Source organism: Aegilops tauschii, chromosome 5 (assembly GCF_002575655.3).
Source record: "Aegilops tauschii subsp. strangulata cultivar AL8/78 chromosome 5, Aet v6.0, whole genome shotgun sequence".
Classification (NCBI taxonomy): Eukaryota; Viridiplantae; Streptophyta; class Magnoliopsida; order Poales; family Poaceae; genus Aegilops; species Aegilops tauschii.
The window spans coordinates 364,209,295-364,217,406 of NC_053039.3; the positions used below are offsets into that span (position 1 = coordinate 364,209,295).

Below are 8,112 nucleotides of genomic sequence, written 5' to 3' on the forward strand. Positions count from 1 at the left end.
GGAGCCTTTGCTTTTGTTCTGCAAGTCGAAAAGGTTGAGGAGCTCGACATCTGGCCCTTGCGGCATGGGAAGGTAGAGCTGTATGGAAATATTACAGGTGGACAATGCAACACAAAGGAGGAATGGATTTCTTATCAATCTAATATCTTTCTTGTGTCCAGTTGAACGTACCGGCACGCCGCACCATGTTTGTTGATCCGGAGTCCGTGAGGATCACCCAACCTTAGTTGTCCCTTAGTTTTTCAATGAGGTGAGACCTTCAATTTGTTGTGCTATTGTCACTAGTCATTGTGTATTGTTCTTGGGAGTGAGAGGACAGATGTGGAGGGCGCGGCGGAGGTGAGCCTCTCCTGGCATGCGGCTGGCCGGGAGGATCACAATTCTGGCGTTCCATTCAAAGGATCAAGGAGGACATCCGCATAGGGATTTTCTTCTCTATAGAGAATGGGGACAAGATCCAATTTTGGCTGGACCCGTGGTTGGGTATCGAGCCACCGCGCGTATGCTTCCTTGGCTTGTTCTCGATTTATGTGGATCCGTCTCTACTAGTCTCCACGGCCTTCCAAGCTAGACGGTGGAATATTCGGTTCCCTCGTATCTTTAGACAAGCAAAGAGTGACAACTGGATTAGATTACAGGCCGCCCTACCACTAGTGCAACCGGACTATCTGGACACGTTGTCCTGGTGGCTCGCACCGAAGGTGGAATATTCGATGGGCACGGCATACCATGCCCTATGCCAACCACCTACCACCCTCTGGCTTTCTCCGTTGTGGAAAGCCCCCTTACCCTTACGCTCAAAAAAAGCCCCCTTATCCTTAAAGATTAATATTTTCGTGTGGCAGTTACTACGGGATCGCCTCCCCTCGGGGACAGAGGTACTTAAGCAGCACGAACCTGGCAATGGCTTATTCCCCCTCTGTGAAGTACCGGAGACCGGACGCGTATCCTTTTCTCCTGTACGGCGATGCGGTTATTATGGACATTTGTCCGCCAAGCGTTGGGGCCCGACTAGGAGGCCCTGAACCTCGCGGAGATTCTCCAGTTTACGGTTATGCAGCAGTCGCGACATCGCCGTCTATTTTGGCTTATTTTTGCGACAATGTCATGGACTCTTTGGACGACTCGTAATAAGATGGTGACTGAGAGGGTCTTTCCGAGGAAGGCGTTTGACTCCTTCAAATTCCTTATTTTTTCTGTTGCACTGGCACCCGCTCTCGTGGCAGCGTGATCGCGACCGGCTCGGCCTCAAGATGGATGCGCTCCTGGCCTCAGCGCGTCGATTATCGTCGGCATTTTATTTTTCTATTTTTCTTTTGTTTTCTTCAGGTGATGTTCAGATGTTGGTTGTATGGACCGTTGTTTTATTTATAAAACAGGGTGAAAGCCTATTTCAAGAAGATATAAGATGTATACTAGTCATATCACCGTATGTAAAATTATTTATTTATTTAATCACACATGTATTTCTGCAAAATACATATATAATTCTTCAAACAAATTTTTCATTTAATCACACATAGTATATTTCTGCAAAATAAATATATAATTCACCCGCCAAAAATACATATATGATTGTTCTACCAAATAAATAATTTATTTAATCACACATCTTATACAAAATACATATATAATTGTTCTATCTTTTTTTAGAAGGATACATTTTTAATTCTTCTTCTATCAAAAAAATGTATTTCCACAACACACAGGCACATATACATGGGCCCAGCCCAACAGAAAATAGGCTTCCAGGCCCGCTACTACCCAGGTCACCTGCCCCCATCTCCTCTATCGTTGTGAAGGAGCAGCAAGGGTTTCCCGAGGAGGTCTTGAGAAGCGGCGGAGGGCGATTTGGTGCGAGGAGAGAGAGGGGATCCGACATAGCAGCAGAAGGCGATGGCAGGTGGCGTGGCTGAGGCTGGCGCTGGCGGTGGGGGCGGAGAGGGGGAGGGGGCTGGCGGTGGTGGCGGCGCGGGGGAAGATGAGATCGCCGTACGGTGGTGCGAGTTCTGCCGCAAGGACATCGGAGGCTACGTCTTCTACTTCACGTACATGCACCGGCCAGCGTGCAAGGCAGCGCGGGACAAGGAGTTAAAGCTCGCCCAGAATCTCGCCAGGGGATCAGCAACAAAGGAAGGACAATCAGAGCGGGAAGGATCGGAAGCGGTCTAAGGAGGCGAACAAGGGGACGGCCTCCTCCAAGGCCAAGTCCGAGAAGCCGGCCCACAAATGAGGTACTATATTAGCGCCGATCTGCCCTGTTCTTACGACTCGTGGCTTGGACAGTCAAAGAATTTTGCATCTTCCTCTGTAATAATAAATTGATTCGTCGGTGGTGCCGGTGCCTGTACCTGTGATGCGATGGCATATTGAGTGAAACCTGTGATGCGACAGCTCTTTGAACTCTGTGATGGATGGATGGATACAGTATAAAATGTCCTACTTTCCGTGGCTATGATTTGATAACATTTGAAGTCTTCTGACTTCTGCAAGTACTATGGGTCAGGATAAGGTTTTCTGCTGCTCACTTTGGTTGTTGGTCCAAATCGTGGCCATGGTTTGATAACATATCCTGTGCTCTGCAATGCCTATTTGTCTGTCCATCAAACTGTTTTTCTGTTCTCTGAATAGCTTTCTAGCTAAACCTGCCATTGAACATTGAGCTTTAAATGTTAAGTACTCCCTTTCTAAGAGTAGAAAGGGCACTCAATTAGAAAGTCAAGTAGACTTGCTTCTTCATAAATCATGTGCATGGAATCGTCAACTGTGTGCTTCTGCCATACTTTGACAAGATGGTTACAACTAGTTTTGTATTGCCATCATAATTAATTCTGCCTTCAAATTAGTTTAAGCATGCTGGTCTGTCTCATCTGGGTTAGGCAAATTGACCCTATCATGCTGGCCAGATACTATCTGTGCCAAATTTCTGCTGCTTCAGATAATAACTGGTTGATTTCTGTAGCTTCCTAACTAAAAAGCTCCTGTTCCTCTTTTGAATAAATAGAACCACTGAGGAAAAGTTGTGTTGCCTGGGCAAGGAAGTACTAGTATATTATAGCCAGACACTGCAAAACTCACTGTTATTGTAGGAAAAACCTTGCTGTTCCTCTTTTGAAATTTATAAGTCTATCCTATAGTCTGACACTGGAAAACTCACTCGTTTTTGTAAAAAAGAAAAGAATAGGATCACTGAGGAAATTTCCTGTGTTGCTAAAGTCATAAAAAAGAGTACACATTTAAACAGGTTTTGAAACATGCTAAATTTCCTGTGTTGCTAAAGTCAATCGATAAGCATCAAAGTTATTATTGCTTTTTATAAATTACAATACACTGAATACTGACTAGAACAAAGTAAAACCTACTTATTATAAACCTACAAAACAACATTTTATTTAGCATGCTGAGCTCTCAGCCGGATGAGAAATAACTACTCCCTCCGCCTCATAATATAAGACGTTTTTATAAGGCTAGTCATAGTGGGGAGTAACTTAGACTAGTAACATATGTATGTTACCTCCATAGTGGGAAGTGTCATAGGTGTAGTAACATGCATATATACATTTATTGCATTGTGGACTCATTTTGCATTGAAAAGCGCTATGTGATGGTAACATATTATGTTACTCCATTTGTCTCTCTCCTCTTTAATTGCATGACACATCATTTTTTTTGCTTATGTGGCATGTATGTTACTACTTATGTTACTCCCACTATGACTAGCCTAAGCTAAAATAGCTTGCAAGAACGTCTTATATTATAGGACAGTGGGAGTATGTCTCATCCAATTCCTATATTATTGGATTTTACATGGAGATTCATGGGGATTTTTTTTTGGATTAATCAAATAGTGTATTGAGTTAGATGAGACTGTTAATTCTCGTCTAGAAGATAATTAGCAAATCCATTTTATTTAAGGGTGTTTCATTCTGTTGGTTGGTGCTGGACGTGCAATAGCATCGTACTAGCTCTCATGGGGACTTCTGTTCTTGGCTCTATTTCTTCATTAAGGTGGAATGGCTACATGGAGTTAACTATATTTTATAGTGCTGCAAAATAAAGTAGTTTTTTTAATATTAAAACATGGTGTATAGAACTTTTGTCCAACATGTAGGACTTCTAGTGAGATACACAGGAAATAAACTACTCCCTCCGTTCCTAAATATAAGACGTTTTGGTAGTTCAATTAGTCTTATATTTAGGAATGGAGGGAGTACATGAGAAAAGGAACTATTTCATAATGCTGCTGAATAAAATAATTTATAGAAAATATCATCTATATAATTTTGGTTCAACTTAAAGAAGTTTGACTCAAGTACAAATCTTGAATTTCAGTTATTTTGGAACAGTGGGAGTAGTCTCTATAGTGGGCTTTACGAGGACTGAAGTATTAAAGGGAGGACGCTTATAACTTTGTTCTGAGGGCATTGCATTGAATAAAATGGGGAATTGTTGTTTTTCATTCAACACTGAACCTACTTATTAGAAACAACCTGTATTAACCAAACACATGATCCTAAAGACCTAGTTCAACAGGAAAGCATTATGTGACCAAGAAATATCATCAATTAACAAAGTCAAATGAAATACCACTTAGGAGATATAGGTACATTCAACAGTGCACCAGGGAATGATTGTTGGTCCCTCTTCTTCTTTGTTCTGTTTGATCAACCAAAAGAACTGAAAACATCAATATCCAAGTGCCCTCAATCTATTCACCGTAGATTACACCTGAACGGATACTCCCTCCGTCCCACAATATAAGATTGTTTTTCAAGCTAATGTTAGCTTGAAAAATGATCTTATATTATTGTAGAACAACTTTTCATCTTATAAATTGACTAGCTGAGGATTTTCGCCCAAAAAGTAATGGAAAAAAAAACATTATGTCGATCCACAAGTAATAAAAAAACATATGTCCTAAAAATAAAAAAATGCTGAGTGGATGAGATATGTTGCCAAAGAACACAATACCTTGCCCTTCCCTACGTTTTCATGGAGCAACAATCTTTTCACATTAGACAGAAGGCCAACAGGGGGAAACTCCACATGGTCCAATTTCTAGAACTTGGCAAATCAGATCATATTAAGTAAAAAAAACATTGGCTTAAAGATCAGAAGAAGTATGTTAATGTAATACAGAGAATCGGAGAGCTAGGAATCTTTTCTCAATTATCACGTTTTCACCGAAAAATTTGCAAGACAGGTCTAACTATCTAGATCCATGATTATTGCAGAAACTGTTATACCACTTATTCATATACAAAGCAAATATAAGCTGGGTCACCGGTGTCCTACTTTGGCCCTTTGGACTTTGATTGAGGAAGGCGTCGACGGGTAGACTCAAGCACCAGGATCTGGAATGCAGGGTACCTACTAGCTCCAAAGAGGCTTTTATGAATCCAATAAAAAATGATTTTCGACAAAAAAAAGCTGCGGGTATTTCGCAAATCCGTATAATAAAATTTGTTGGAAATGACCGACTGGGGAAAGAGGGATAAATCCAGATCAGTTTTTGCCCGAGGCCTACAAATTCTGACGTACAAGAAATTCAGAGACCACACTGCTGGCTTGCACTGGCTGCATAAAGGTGCACAAGACAGCGGCGTTGATCGGACAACTAAGGGATTCGAGAGAGGTAGCTTCGGCTGCAACGTGGCCTTTTGGCCAAGCAAAGATTGCAACTCTCGAAGATGAAAAAACAAACGTGAGTCCAGAAGGAGAAAACCAAGTCGAAACTGACTGGACATCGAATTAGAAGACAAGTCTAACTATCTAGATCTATGATTTAATAACCTTTTCTACTAGTTATATTTGCGAATACTTCATTCACCACCTCCAAATCACAAACCAGGTCTGACCACGGATGACTAGCACCAATCAAGTTGCCCCTTGCAGAAAATTTCTTCAGCGCACAAGACGGCGGCGGCGATGGGATCTGAGAGAAGCAATCTTGGCTGAGATGGTGAGCCAACAAAGATTGCAACTCTCGATTTCTCGAAGACTAGAAAACAAACGAAGAAAAAACCAGGTCTCGACAGACGGATCTAAGACATGAGGAGAGGGCAAAACAGAGAGGAAGGATGGAGACCACGACCCAGATGTAAGCCATACTAGTAAAAAATCTGCTGGGCAAGGAAACGTTTGCGCAGATCTGAAAATACAGACATAATTCATCACCTGACCAAGAGACCCTTCAATCCTCTTCCCCGGCGCCGGTCCTCTCGTCAACTTGAGGCCTCCCCGTCGGCCGAGCTGTCCGGTGTGCCTCCCCCGCTGCTTCCAGCACACCGGAGCTTTCTCCGGAAAAAGAACGCCATGGCCTAATACAGAGGATGCATCACCAGCTTCAAGCGACGTCCCCACGGTTGGCAACAAGGGACATGGACGTATCGCCGGATCTAGTTGCGTGCAGGGCGCGAGACACGGATCTCCTCGCCAGGATCCACCCAAAGTTGATCTGCCTCCCGAGATCCGGCCGAGTTAGCCACAGACCAAGTGGAAGCGACGAGGGAGGGAGGCGCACAGTGGTTGAATAAGATGTATCAGCAGAGGAAAGAAGGCTCTGAGCCATGGCGGCTAGGCTAGCCTAGCCTAGGGTTTGCTTTTGGGATGAGGGGCTCTGCCTCTGCGCAAGGAGAGGAGCGGAGCAGACGGTTATCATGTGAGGGGAGGCTCGCCGAGTACGTAAGCACCTTTTACGCGTCAACGCTGCGTCCCAGGTGGGGTAAGGTTGTCAGGGAGTACGATGTAGTCACATCTTTTTTTAGGGACACGTAGTCACATCTCACACCTCGTGGAATTCAGCAAAATTTTGGCCGTGTTGCAAACTAAGCCCAGCAACACCTTTCGTCGCGTAAAAAAAATAGTAAAATAAGAACGGATTTGCTATTTTACAATCAAATGTTTTTTAATTCGCCAACATTCAAATCTGTCTCCGTCTGCTCTTGCGCGGAGATTTGCGCTGGGAGGTTTGGTTTTCGAGCTGGTGTTTGCTGCCGGCGCGGTTTTCCCGACCCTTGTTTGGTTTTGTCCTTTCTAAATTTTCGGCGCGGTTTTCCCTTTTCATTCGAGCGTCGCTGTTTCGAGAAGGCAGAGAGAGGAAGAGGCGCTCGAGCAGCGAAGGAGACCACACGATTCGTGTTGTTCATGTCGATTTTGAGGCCCCCCACCCGTCGAGCTTGATTTCTCTCTCCTTTCTCTTCGATTCATGACGTCTGCCATGATTTCTTTGTGGGTTCGTGATTGGTGTTTGTAGCCGCCGTGTTGTTGTAGATTCGTGGTAGGCGCTGGTAGTTTTTGGTGTATTTGCCATGTTCCAATTTCTATTTTTTCCCTGTGTTCTAGACCTCAACTTACCCATAGTTTGTGAGTGTTGGTTCTTACCAATGTATTTTTTCCAGTGCTCATGTATTAAAGTGTAAGCACAATAATTTCTGTGTTCTTTTGCTAGTACTCTTGTCAGACAGCGGCAGCAAAATCGTTTGGATTCAGATAGGAGACTGGGTTTTTGCGTTGCGTTCAATTCTGCAACTTTTCTTGTTTTTCTTCACTGTTATTTATACTGGATTACATAAAGATAAGGAGAGTGATCCGAGCTTAACGGCCGTGCCATCCCACGTCCACTCGCCACCTCCCATGACGCCGCCATGCTCGCATGAGCTCGTGCCATCCCACGATGCGCGCACAGCAGCCTAACTAACTTGGCTGAAACAAACTAAGAATCGGTCAGTGCACAAACAGGCTCATGCACTAGCCGTTTTATTCCTAACTGAACTTGACTGACAACTAAACTAGGCGCAGGATTACAGAGACAACAAATCCCCCCTTAATCCTGACGCCCTGGCGAAATCTCCATGACTCCAAGTTTGAGCCTCATCTCCATGAATCTTGAACGGCCCAATGCCTTGGTAAGAACGTCGGTGAGCTGCCCGTTGGTTCCGATGTGCTCAACGTCCACCCTGCCTTCCCCGATCTTCTCACGAATGTAGTGATAACGAGTGTCGATGTGCTTGCTACGCTCGTGATGGACTGGGTTTTTGCAAAGCTCGATCGCGGACATATTGTCTATCCGCAGCTTCACCGTTGCCGGAGGTTTGCCGATCAGCTCCCCAA

At 44.1% G+C, this 8,112-nt stretch overlaps 1 long non-coding RNA gene across 1 annotated transcript; it reads right to left on the bottom strand.

Moving 5' to 3' along the window:
- Positions 1–1,527: 1,527 nt before the first annotated feature.
- On the bottom strand, positions 1,528–6,716 carry LOC120965164 (uncharacterized). The gene is made up of 2 exons (XR_006664263.2): positions 2,529–6,716; positions 1,528–2,351 (listed from the first exon to the last, which is right to left on the bottom strand). It is a non-coding gene; the product is annotated as an uncharacterized lncRNA (long non-coding RNA).
- Positions 6,717–8,112: the final 1,396 nt, after the last annotated feature.